The sequence below is a fragment of the Puma concolor genome, chromosome C1 (assembly GCF_028749965.1).
Source record: "Puma concolor isolate L17-30 chromosome C1, mPumCon1.1.hap2, whole genome shotgun sequence".
In the NCBI taxonomy this organism is placed as follows: Eukaryota; Metazoa; Chordata; class Mammalia; order Carnivora; family Felidae; genus Puma; species Puma concolor.
In genome coordinates, this window is record NC_141674.1 from 23020392 (window position 1) to 23033768 (window position 13377).

The 13377-nt window shown below is 53.6% G+C and overlaps 1 long non-coding RNA gene across 2 annotated transcripts; it reads left to right on the plus strand.

The window, feature by feature from the left end:
• The first annotated feature begins 1731 nt into the window (after positions 1 to 1731).
• LOC147577880 (uncharacterized) lies at positions 1732 to 7671 on the plus strand. Of its 2 annotated transcripts, XR_015254575.1 has the most exons (3): positions 1732 to 1916; positions 3802 to 3871; positions 4411 to 6047. It is a non-coding gene; the product is annotated as an uncharacterized LOC147577880 (long non-coding RNA). The 2 variants fall into 2 exon arrangements; XR_015254576.1 differs by lacking the exons at positions 1732 to 1916; positions 4411 to 6047 and adding an exon at positions 7507 to 7671 and having other exon boundaries at positions 1928 to 3871.
• The last annotated feature ends 5706 nt before the right edge of the window (positions 7672 to 13377 follow it).

The following is a 13377-nucleotide window of genomic DNA, read 5'->3' on the forward strand; positions in this document are numbered from 1 at the left end:
CCAGTGGTCAGGACGGGCCCCAGGTCAGCATGGGTGGGAGCAGCACCCAGGCTGTGGGCTTGACACGGCAGAACAAGGCTTCTCCAAACTCCCAACTAACTTCAGTGTCTTCCCCAAATGCTATAGCCGCACGGACAGGCAGGGCTCAGCAGCCATGGAGCTGAAGAGCTGGGACGAAGGGAAGGTCCGCCAGGGCTTTGCCACGAGGTGAGGAAGGAAGGAACATTCTGTCAACCAGAACCGGTGCAGGGAAACCTGACGGGACTGGAGAAATTTCCTCCCACCGGAAAGTCGGCGGGGAAATGCTTCCGTTTCCATGACACCTTTGTATTTTATAAGAGACCATGTGACCGTTTCCGCGCTGGAAAGCCATGAATGGAAACTTCCAGCGGCTGTTCCTCTTCCAGGCACTAAACCGTGGAGGAAGCTTCCGTCCCCAGCTCGCTGGTGCCTGAAGGTCTACCCTTGGAGCGTCATTCCTAAGGCTTGAGGCTTTGTCCTTTATTAAAATGCCAACGACTGCACAGAAGTCATGTCTTCAACGCAGACGCATTTTCATTAATTCAGCGAATATTCATTGACTTCTTGGTGGAAGCCAAGCAGTATCTACAGGCTGGGAATAGAGAGATTAATTACGACTTGTCACAGGGCGCCCGGGTGGCTCCGTCGGTTAAGCGGCCGACTTCGGCTCAGGTCATGGTCTCACGGTTGGTGAGTTCGAGCCCTGCATGGGGCTCTGTGCTGATGCCTCACGCTGATGGCTGATGCTCTGGCTGATGGCTGCTGGAACCTGCTTCGGATTCTGTGTCTCCCGTTCTCTCTCTGCCCCTCCCCGGCTTGTGCTCTGTCTCTCTCTCTCTCTGGCTCAAGAATAAATCAAACACTAAAAAAAAAAAACATTTAATTACAACTTGTACGAGTCCAAACCTCAAGGAACTGGCAAACTCCGTGTGTACTGGGGGCAGGCGGGGGGGGGGGGGGGGGGGAGTTGATAACAGGCACCCTGACCATAATGGCGCGGCAAGTTTCGGTGGTGGGGCCTCCAGCAGGGGTGACCTATTTCATAGTTGGAGCTGAAGCAGTGATCTAAAGGATGAAGGGCAGGTAGGGGTGGTTGAGAATCCTAGTGGGAGGGCACGGCCAGGGCAAAAGAATGGGGTCATGAGCCAGTATGGTGGCACATGGGGATGACACGCAACTCAGCAGGCTTGGACTTCAGGCAGGACAGGAGAGGTGGGACCGGAGACACAGGGCAGGCTTCTCATTGATTGGATGAGAAGTCATCACCGAAGGTGGCTTCTGTCACAGCACTTTGCTTCCTCTCTTGCTTCCCCCCTCACCTCCTCCCACCAAGCCCGCTGCCCTGCCCTTAGGGGAACTGCCCTGTGCTTCTCTCAGTCATGTGGCCAGAATGACCCACCCCCAGCTCCAGGGGTGGGGCCTGGTTGGCTAACGTAGTCTGGCCCCGCCCATCCTGCCAGTACCTGATTGGCTCAGGAAAGGGCAAGTGACCCAGCTCAGGCCAATGACAGGCCAGATGTTTGCCAGGGGTTCTGGGAAAGGGCTCCTCCCCTCTCCTCCAAGGGAGCTCCCAGATACTTGTGCTCTTTCCTTCTGGTTCCAGGGAGGGAAGGTGGCGAAGGCCAGGGGAGAAGACGACATGGGGAGGAGGCAGAGAGGAGAGAATGTTGGAGAAACTGGGTCTGGGTAGACCTACCCCTGCTGTTCTCACCTGAGCCCGAAAATCCCTATTTGCTTAGCTTGTTTGTTGTTACTTTCTGGTGAAAGTTTCGTCGCTGGGGCCGGGCATTTCTGGAGGACAGCATTGGGTGGAGCTGAAAAGGAGGGGCCCGCGGGTGCCTGGACCTGGATGGGGCGGGGTTGGCCAAATCTTTTCCTTTGGATTCCACCTCCAGGTACAGTTCTTATCATGAGTGAAGCTCTTTCCCCAGGAAACATCTCCTGACCCCTAACACAGGCAGGGCGCTGGAATGGCAAGTCCTGGTCGGACAGGCCAGCATCAGCAGTCCTGGGTTCTATTCTAACCCATCCTCTGTCGGACTGTCAGGCCCAGTGGAACCACACACCCTCTCTGGGCCTCCATTGGTGATTCATCCGCCAGCCCCCAGACAGAGCTCCCCAAGGGCAGGGTGTTTTCCAAGCCAGCCCTGCAGCCCTAAGAGCAGGTGTCCGTGGGGCTGTTGACCAGTCGGTGTGGGAGTTGCATTTTCCCGCTCTAACCTCCCACGGTCAGGACCGTGTGTGACGCTGACAGGGACCAGCTGCTCTTCTTGTGTCCACCCCCAAGAGCCTCCTGGAGCCCCCAGCCCCGTGTTGGCCCAGCAGGAAGAGATGTAACAGGAGAATTAGCATGCAGGCCGCATGGCGGAGGCCTCAGTTCACAATAGAGTCTCTAGTGCTTTGGAAGGCGCACTGAGCCACAATTATACTGCAGGGTGAGAAAAATCCCCCCTACCCCCCCACCCCCACCCCCAGAGCTCAGCCATGTACTTTTTAGCTGCAGCTGACCTGGGCAGCCAAGCTCTGGGATTCTCTGCTCGGTCCGCTCATTAGTGGGGGTGGAGAAGGAAGTCATAATGAGGGCCCATGCCTGGGGACGAGACTCAAAGAATGAAATAAATCATTGGAGGCCAACCCAGAATTCTTCCCTTAAAATAGCAGAGCCACCGCTCTGCCCTGGTCGGGGGCGTGGGCTGCATCAGAGTGCGGGACACATGTCTGCGTTCACAGGCCGGAGCAGGGAGGCCAGGCACGGGGAGACGGTGGCTCTGGGTCATCTCAGGTGCCTCAGCAGGAAGCAGGCAGAGCGCAGAGGGGGAGGGCTCCAAGCGGGGTGCGGTGGCCTTGGGAGGGTTATAAGGGTAAGAAGAGTCGTCACGGAACATTCCATTACTCATTCCTTCGTTTATTCACTGTCTCGCCTCACCAGCACAGAAATTTCCGGTTGCTGGTGAGGAAGGTGGCCACAAACAGAGAATCCCACGAAAATATATAATGGCCCAGTTGTAATAAGGATCATGAAAGCAATTATAGAGGATTGGAAGATGTTAAGGCAGACATAATCGACATGTATTGTGCGTGTATCTCAAGCCTCACAGTAAGCCAGCAAGGAAGGGGCGATCACAGGAAGCTGAGGCTCAGAGAAGTTTCGCAACTTGCCCAAGGCCACCCAGCTTACAAGTGGCGATGTTGGGACCCCTGACAAGTTAGGTCTGTGTTCCTAGGACCACACAGGAGCGCCCCTCTCTCTTGCACCCCAGCCCCTGCCCCAGGAGAGGGTAAGTCCGCGGTGGAGAAGTCCACAGTACCTCCTAACAGGATCGGACCTGGGGACTCTGACTTGGCCCTGAGAGTGATGTTCTTCTGCATGAGACCCAGTCTGGAGCTGTATTTGCCATCTAGAGAAATTGTCCCAACTCAGTGGCCCCAAAGCATCAAGAGAAGGTGGGCCTGTTAGGGTAGGCTTTGCTTTCTGGCTGCGGGGAGTCGTGCGGCTCACTCAGTGACCAGTCCCCTGGAGGCAGGAAAATCGTAGAGCCCAGCCTCCAAAGAGCAGATTGTCGGTCTTCCGTAGCCGAATCCCAGAACGGCTTTCAAGGAAGAGAAAGTGTCGTTGGGTTTGTCTCCTGCCTCTATCTCTTACTAGCTGGGTGATCTCGGGCAAATGACCCAACCTCTCTGAGCCTCTTTCCCCTCCTATGTGAAGACTCGCTCATCACCAATATGGAGCCTGGCTATGGGGCACAGCATCACGGGTTTCCCCGCCCCCTTCACTTTCAGCTAGACCCCGTGGAGCCTGGTTTTCCCATCTCTGCCCCTCTGCTGAGCCGTTCTAGAGCCCCTACCCATGGTGAGTCAAAGCAGTGAACGGAATCCAGGCTGAGATAAAACTAACTGGAGAGTGGGGAGGGGCCCCACAGTGGTGGACCTCTAGCTGGTTGTCCTGGGAACCTGCATGGATGCTCGTGGGGACACGATAGGCTCATTCCCGTTGTGGGCTGGGGGACCCAAATGGCATTTGCAGTGTGGGCTAATGCAGGGGTGGGGAGATAGGGGAAGGATAAGTCAAGAAAGGGACAGATTGGAGGTGATTCGCTGAGTGTTGTGTCCACAGAGTCAAGGCCGGACAACCTTTCCTACCCCATCTTACAGATGGGGAAACTGAGACTCCGCAGGGGGACAGGACTCGCCCGGACCGTGCTCCCCGTTGGGGCAGAGCTGGCACCAGCAGCTGAGGGCCCTCCACCTCTCACTGCAGCCTCCTAAGGGCGGATCCACACTCCCAACTGGCGATACTCAGCTCCCATCTCTGGGTGCTTCCGGGCACCCAGCCCCGCACTAGGGGGTTTTGCTGGCATTTGCTCACGGGGTTCTCTTTTGACCCGCCAGGAAGGGCGTGGAGACGACAGGGTGTTTGAGGCCGGATGTGAGTGGCAGGCAGACACGGAGTCTTCGAAGGGGCAGAGGAGGTGAAACTCACAGCCCCACCTCGCAGCTTCACTGGCGGAGCCGGGAGTTCAAGTTCATTACAGACCTCATCTTGTCCCTCCTCACACCAGCCTCCAAAGGCGAGGATTGCCCTCACTATCGTGCAGATGAGGGAACTGAGGCCCGTGACACTTGTGCGACTTGAGGCCAGCCAGCTGATTCCCTGTCTGAGCTGGGGTGCTTGGCTCAGGCCAGGCTCTCTGCCAGGTGTGTGGCTTGTGTGTGTTAACTCAGTCCACACAACCACCTAAGCCGGGAGGGGCTGTCATGATCCCCATGGTACCGATGAACAAACACCAGCACAGGGAGGTTCAGCGACTGCCCCAAGGTCACAGAGCTTGTCAGCGACAGAGCCGAGCATCAACCCCGGCGCCACCCGATGTCAGAGCCGATGCTTCAGCCAAGGGGCAGCAAAGCTGCCTCAGAAGCTGGTAAATGATGGAGCAGGGCTCGAACCGCTGGCAGCCTGACTCCAGAGCTCCTACCCTCTCTACCACCAGACGCGAGGGACTGAGGAGAGAGGCCCAAGCCTGGGCCCCAGCCAGAGCCGGACGTGCTATGGCAGGCATCCAACTTCCGGCCCGGCCAACACTTTGGAGAAGGGCCAGAGGCAGGGGAAGGCCCCAATCAAGGCCTTCCCAGAGCTGGTCCTCAGGCACCCCCGGGGCAGGGACCAGCCTGAACCTGCTGAGGGGAGGACGACAGTCAAGTCTCCCCAACCCGTCCCAGAACAAGGAATCAGACTCTCCTGCGGTGGGGCTCAGAGATCTGCGGTTCCAAGAGCCTCACACGTGATTCTGAAGCAGCCTTCAGACCCCAGCTACCACCTGGGACCCGTGGCCAGAGTCCAGCTTAGAAAGTCTGGGGTATCAGACCCTATAGAGAAAAGTGACAACAACAGCCACACGTTGTATGCGCCAGGAACATAGCCTGTCCTCCCGTAAGCCTCATCTCCTCACAGTGACCCATGAATGAAGGGGACTCTTGCCAACCCATTTTTCAGATGAGGGAACTGACGATCAGAGAAGGAAGAACCTGCCCGGGTCACCCAGCCGGTGAGGGAGAGCTGGGACTCACACTAAGCCTGGTCTTAGGCTTTCCTCCCTTCGTCCCTCCCTCCCTCCTCCCCTCTCTGCAGGAGGGCCTGGGGTGGCACTGAGAGAGGGAGGGGGCTCCCACCCAGAGAACTCAGGAAGCAGCTTTTGCCCCTCCTTCTCCATCCAGCTGAGGCCAACCCCCTCTCCCGCGGTGAGATCATCTCTGCTTCATTCACCGTTCATTCCATTCGTCAAGCTAATAATTAGAAGGTTCTGCTCCTTTGATAATCTCTCTTCAGCAAAAAAAAAAAAAAAAAAAAAAAAAAAAAAAAAAAAATGGGGCTGGGTCAAGGGTAGAGGTGGAAGACAGAGGCCCCATCCCGTGCAAGCCACCCACACTGTGTGCTAGGAGACATCTCCGGAGAGGGCTCTGCTCTGTGTCCTCATCTGTAAAACTAACTGGGAAGGGACTGTGAGTACCTCTGTGGTGTCTGAGATCTGAGGGTGAGGCTGAGAGGAAGGGGGTGCCGGGGGCAGGTGGGGACATAGGGAAGGGAGGGAGGGGCACGCTCAGAGAAGCCCGGGGCTTGTGCAACCCTGGGGAGCCTCAGTGAGAGAGAGGGAGACACAGACTCCGAAGCAGGCTCCGAGCCATCAGCACAGAGCCCGACGCAGGGCCCGAACCCACGAACCGCGAGATCATGACCTGAGCCGAAGTCGGCTGCTTAACCGACTGAGCCACCCAGGTGCCCCTCGTGATGGTTTTTTTTATTTATTTTTTTACGTAGGCTCCACGCCCAGCATGGAGCCCAATGAGGGGCTTGAACTCACGACCCTGAGATCAAGACCTGAGCTGAGATCAAGAGTCGGACACTCGACCGACCGAGCCTGGCACCCCTTCTCGATTGTTGTAATATGAAATAAAGGGCATTTTGTTTTTCCTGAACATGGAGCGAAGTGGACACCCTAGAAGGTGTCTCAGTCCTCTGTTCTGCCTCCTGGCCTCACCCGGGAATGCTGAGCCGTGAGCGGTGGAGCGAGGAGGGGCGTTTTCCGAGGGCGTCGCCTTTACTCCAAGATCTAGGAAAATGCCCGTTAGTTTGTATTCAACATACCGTGGATAAGTCCTAGAGGATAAAGTTGCATGGTTTTGAAGTATCATTCAATTGGGAAGTTCGAACAACAAGTATGCCGGTGGCTGGTGGCTTCAGTCTCTGCCTCCTGACACCCTGGGGACACAGAAGCCCTCCCTCCACATGAGGGGTGTCCCAGGGGAATCATCTGGGAATCCCTGCTTTTCAGGAAATGAAGGAGCAGGAAAAAGAGCAGGGCTGTGATTTGCTCTAATGGGGGTGGGGGTGGGGGAGGGAGGAGGGTTCAGAAACCTGTCCCCGAAGAGGGGCTGGAGGTGGGGACACTAGAAACCCAACAGGAAGCTGTGGCAATAACACAGGTGAGGGAGGAGAGGGGTCTGGGAGCAGGAGGGGACAGAGGGGACCCAGGAAAGGGGAGGGAAGGATATCCTGTAGAAGAGCCTCTGCACTTAGGGAGGGAGGACTGTAGGGCTAGGGGAGGGAGGAGTCCAGTCTGCATGGGGGGGTTTAGCCCCCAGTGTCAGCTGTGGGCGAGGCAGCCAAGTTCAGGATCACAGGAAGAAGGGCGAGTATTTATTCTGCAGAGAAGGGGAGGGTCGGGGAGGGGGCAAGGCCCTCATTGGTGTGAGCGCCCATTTTTACTCAACGAGGACAGATGGTGCTGATGAAATAGAAAGGGAAATGTTCTACGAGGCCAGTATTAACCTGATACCAATAGTTGCCGTAAAGAAAACTACAGAACAATATCCTTCATGACCCCACGTGGCCAGTGCCCGTCGCCCCCTCGCCCATCTAAATAATGGTCACCCCCCCGTCTCCACATGTGACCGTCATTTACTCGTGGTTGACCTTGACATTTCTTCCAGATTGTTCTATCGACGCTAACACTTGCCTTCGACTTATCGTCACGATAATCGTTATCATCACCATTGGACTGTGAACCCCCGACCAAACTCTCCCCTGGAACGGCTGTTACTTACAAATCATTTCTGTTCTCACTAACATCGTGACAAGGAGACAGATGCAACCTGTTCGGGCTCGGTGGTCTGGGAATCCGTACTGCTGCAGCACCCCACGCACAACCCCTTTGTCCTCCCGTCCCCACGGTCCGGTCCACAGGGCGGGCTCCACAGCCCCTCCCTGAAGGAGGGGAAACCCTGCGTGGGTTTTGCCGCTGCCTTGCTGGCTGCTGCATGCTGGGAACTTGCCGACATCACCATCCGGACAGTGTTCACGGCAACCCAGGGTTCGGACCGGCCAGCGACTTGACCAGAATCCTGCAAATACTGAGTGACGAGCCAGCCGTTGGCCTCAGGTCTTTCCGATTCCAGAGCCCACGTTTTTCACCGACATATGGGGCCAGAAGTGCTCCCTCTTCCGTTCCTCCTCTCTCCTCCCCAGCTCTTTGCCCACAGCCCAGCACCGCCAGGGCCCCTTGGACAGGCATCTGAGATGCCGTGTCACTTGCTGGGACTGTGAGAGGAACCTGGCTTTGGAGACGCCCTGACCTCATGCACCCGCGCCCCCAGGATCCGTAGTCCACCCCTGGTTTGGGAACCACCTGTCTGGGAATGACACACAGATGTTCCCTTCACTTCTAGCAGCTCAAACGTGCACCCAGGGTTAACCCTGAGCATCACCTGCTGCAGATGTGTGAGTGACGATCACGCTGTGCCCGGGGTTACTGTCACACATTTGTTCCAAGGAGCATCTCTTCTGGGCGTCTGTGACCCTCACAGCATCCTGAGAAGTAGAGCCTCACTTAGGCCCCTTGAACGGGGAAAAACAGGCTCACAGTGATTTTTGAAGCCAGAGGACTCCAGAGTTCCTTCAGCTTCACGTTGACAGATAAAGAAGCTGAAACCCAGAGAGCAGTGACCAGAGAGTGTGGGGCCGAGCTGGCACCAGATCCCGGGCTCCCTCGGTCCCCAGGCGGGTGCCTAAACAGAATGGCAGGCATCCCACAGGCCAGTCCCGGATGTTGGTGGTTTTTTGTTTGGTTTTGTTCTTTAGCTTCAGCAGGTTCCCAGCCTGCCTCATCTCCTGAGAAGCTGGAAAGGGGGGGGGGGGGGGGTCAGGGGGGCAGATCTGCCTGGATTCAGATCCAGGTCAGCCACTGCCTTGGGGCATGTGACCTTGGACGGCCCCTCCTTTGCCTCCACAGGCCTCAGTTTTCTCGTTTTCCTCATTTGTAAAACCTCTCCCGGGACCAAGGAGCTGAGTCTGCGGCTCTGGCCTTCTGGATGTCCTCCGAGCGCACCGTTCCCCCAGGGGTCTCGAAGCCGGACGTGGTCTACACCACTGCTTGGCTTGGCACAATGCGCCACTTCCCCAGCAACGATTTTCATTCCTCCTGCTGGAAACTTGGCTCCATGCATTCGGGCTGAATAAGTTGATTTGTAGAAATTACCCTTTCCTGGGGCTGCTCACATCAGAAGCAGCAGGTGGGTGCTCTGAGTGCTTCTGAATGCGCCCCGGAGTCCAGCTGGGACAAATCTATCCCTCCAAAGCGACATCTGCTGGAAGGTGGCATTGAATTCTGTCACATCATAATAGCATCTCACTCAGTTCCAGTAACCTTTATTTAACCGGCGTCGGAATCTCCCCTCGAGAGGCGCGCGTCCTTGTCTGGGACTTTTTCTGGCAGGAGGGGTCCTGGGAGCCCACTGTGTTACAGAGGACGGAACCCGTGATGCCGGCAGGGTGAGGGGCCACGGAGCCTGGCAGGGGGGCAAGGGATAGGCCTGATGGGGGAGGAGAGGCTGGTTGAAAGGGCCACACCGATGGGATGACTAACTCTGCAGGGTCTGTCTCCCTGGATGGGCGCCCTGGAGACTGTCATTCATCCATTCACTTTCTCACGCACTCGCTCAACAAACACTTGCGGTCAGGGATGGCCGAGGGATGTGCAGGTGAAGGGGGACACAGAGGTGAGTGAGAGCTGTTCTTTACCCTCGAAGGGCTCAGGGTCTATCGCAAAAGATAAACTCTGCCTCAAGAAATACAATAATGGACACCAGGGAGCAGGAGAAGAAGCATGAACTCCCTTGGGGGGCAGGTGGGGCAGGTGGGGGGGGGCAGGTGTGGGTAGGTAGGGCAGGTGGGGGTCTGAGGGTAAGTCCCCAGAAGCAAACCCTGAAACAAGGGCTCTGGTACCAATAGTTTACCTGGGAGATGAGCCCAGGTAAGAGAATGGAGAGAATGAGCAGGGAAGGGAGAAAAGCTGTGAGTGAGTCACAGCGATGGGCACCCGGGACCCAGGGCCATGTGGAAAGCACCCCAGTGCCACCCTCCTGGAGCGGGGGAAACAGCACTTACCTGCTGACTCCCAGGACACTAACTGCCCCCTACACTTGGAGAGAACACCCAGTGGGTGGGCAGGGAGGAAATGGAAGGAACTCAGGGGGCCAGGGGATGTGAAGGGAAGGATTTATTTCAGGCTTCCATGTGGGGAAAGTCAAGCAGAGAAGCCGTGGGAGTAGAGCTGGACAAGCTGAGGGAATGGGAGAGAGAGGAGATGGCCGCACGGACAGGCCCCCACAGAGGGGGGAAGCGGATTGATCCACGGATGGTTGGCCTTCCACCGGGGGACGCGGGTCTCGTCCAGAGATGTCTGAGAACGCGAAACCACTCATCGGTGAAGAGACGGGCATGCGCGCGTCAGGGCACTATTTTCCACGTGGGGAGGACGTCCGATCCAATGCCAAGAGTGAGGGGGCCGATGACTGGACAGAGGGCTTCAAGAAGGTGGTGGCCAAAAACGGCATTTGAGGAGCAGGGCGGTGGACACCACCCACAGGAAGGTCAGAGTAGGGACGGTGCCAGCTGAGGTCGGCATCTGCTCCTTCACAGCAGCACGGTCGTTTCCAAAGCAGCCCCCTCCACATTCCAGGACCAGAATGGCGAAAGCAAATGGTCACGTTCGTCCTCTGCTGGGCTTGGAAGGACATGGGTAGCTAGAGAGGACACCGGCCAATGGTGGGTGAGTGATCTGGGGCGGGATCTTGCTGGCTCCCCATCGCCTCTCCCACCTGAGGTCCAGGGAGATGGGGGAAGGGGGGTAGGCAAATCCCAGCTGGGAGTTGGAGGACTGGACTCTCGGCACTTGCTTCGTGACCTTGGGTGAGTCCGTTCCCCTCTCTGGGCCTCAGTTTCCACATCTATTCATTGAGATGACGAGACCTGACCAGCTAGTTTCACAGGGGTCCCCAGGAGAATCACATCAATCAATGTTTTGATGGGAGAAGTCCTTTGGAGGCTGATTAGAGCGGCCCTCATCACAAATTAACTTCCGTGGGAACCAATTAACAAATTCAGTAAAACTTCAGGATGCAAAATCAGCATACAAAATTCAGTTGCATTTCTATATACTAACAATGAGCTATCTAAAAAAGAAATAAAAGGGAGCCTGGGTGGCTCTGTTGGTTGAGCATCCAACTCTTGGTTTCGGCTCAGGTCATGATTTCATGGTTCAGTTCATGGAATCCAGCCCCGCATCAGGCTCTGCCCCTCCCCCACTCAGCACACTCTTGCATATGACATGTGCGTGCTCTCTCTCTCTCTCTCTCAAAATAAATAGACAAACATGAAAAAATAGCACCAAAAACAATAAAATACTTAAGAATAAATTTAACCCAGGAGGTGAAAGAGCTATATATATATATATATATATATGTGTGTGTATATATATATATATATATGTGTGTGTATATATATATATATATATCAGTATATATATATATATATCAGTATATATATATATATATATATATACTGAAAACTATAAAACACTCATCAAAGTATTTGAAGACAGAAATAAATTATAAATATATTTATAAATTTATATATAAATAAATTATATATAATTAAATTATATGTAATTATATATTTTATACATTTATATATACATATATAGTATATATACATGTATGTATATTATATATGCATATATAATATATATATAATTATGTATATATATTATATATATATAATTCCATGTTCATTGATTAGAACAGTTAATATTGTTAAAATGTCCACACCGACCCAAAGCTATCTATAGACTCGATACAATCCCTATCAAAACTTCAATAGCTTTCTTCACAGAAATTTTTTTAAAAACTCTTAAAATTTATATGAAACTACAAAAGACCCCAAATAGCAAAAGCAGTCTTGAGAAAGAACAAAGCTGGAGGTCACACTTCCTGTTCAAACTACATCACAAAGTTATCATGCTCGAAACAGGATGACAGTGGCATAACAGGCACATAGCCCAGTGGGACAGAATGGACAGCCCATGGGGCACCTGGGTGGCTCACTCAGTTAAGCGTCTGACTTCGGCTCAGGTCATGATCTCACAGCTGGTGAGTTCGAGCCCCGCGTTGAGCTCTGTGCTGACAGCTCGGAGCCTGGAGCCTGCTTAGGATTCTGTGTCTCCCTCTCTCTCTCTGCCCCTCCCCTGCTCACGCTCTGTCTGTCTCTCTCTCTCAAAAACTAAATAAACATTAAAAAGAAGAAGAAGAAGAAGAATAGAGAGCCCAGAAATAAACTGACATTTGACAAGGGAACCAAGAACACTCACTGGGGAAAGGATGGTCTCTTGATGAACGTTGTTAGGCAAGCTGGATATTCATGTGCAAAATAATAAAATTAGCCCCTACCTTCCACCACTCACAAAAATTCGACTTAAGACTTAAACATAAGACCTGAAACCAGGTCTCCCAAGAAGAAAACACAAGGGAAAAGCTCCTTGACATGGATCTTGGCAAAAAAAAACAAAAAAAAATTGACAATGATTTCTTGGATATGACGCCAAAAGCACAAACGGCAAAAGCAAAAATCAAAAGTGGGACTACGTCAAACTGAAGCAAAAGAAACAACGCACAAAATGCACAGGCAGCCTACGGGATGGGAGAAAATATCTGTACACCGGATACCCATAAGGGGTTAACGTCTGCAAGGTATAAGGAATTCATACAAGTCAACAGCAAAAGACCAAATAATCTGATTTAAAAATAGGCAGGGGACTCTGAATGGCCATTTTGTTCTCCAAGAAGACATCCAGATGGCCGACGCAACGCAGGAAAAGATGCTCAACGTCAATCATCATCAGGAAAGCGCAAATCAAACCCACGATGAGGTATCACCTCACACCTGTCAGAATGGTTAGTATTAAAAAACAAACAAACAGGAAACAAGGGCTGGCGAGGATGTGCAGAAAAGGGAGCCCTCGTGCAGTGTCGGTGGGAGTATACGTTGGTGCAGCCACCGTGGCAAAAGGCATGGAGTTTGCTGAAAAATAGAAAGTAAAAATAGAACCACCATGTGATCCAACAATTCTACCTCCTTAGGTGTCTGGCTTAAGGAAACAGAATCGCTCTCCCAAAGAGAGAGCTCCGCGTTCACGGCAGCATTATTTACAGCAGCAGAGACACGTTGGGGAGATGGTGTCCATCAATGGATCGATGGAAAAGAGAAATGTACATACAATGAAATATTACTCAGCTCTAAAAAGAAGGGAAGTCGGCCACTTGTGACAGCACAGGTGAACCTGGAGGGCACCGTGCTGAGCGAAATAAGTCAGACAGAGAAAGACAAAGGCTGCATAATCTCACTTACATGTGGAATCTAAAGAAGCTGAACTCACAGGAACAGAGAGTCAGGGCTGTAGGTTGTCAGGGCAGGAGGGCGGGGAAACGAGGAAAGGTTGATCACAGGGTGCAAACTTCCAGCTGTAAGAT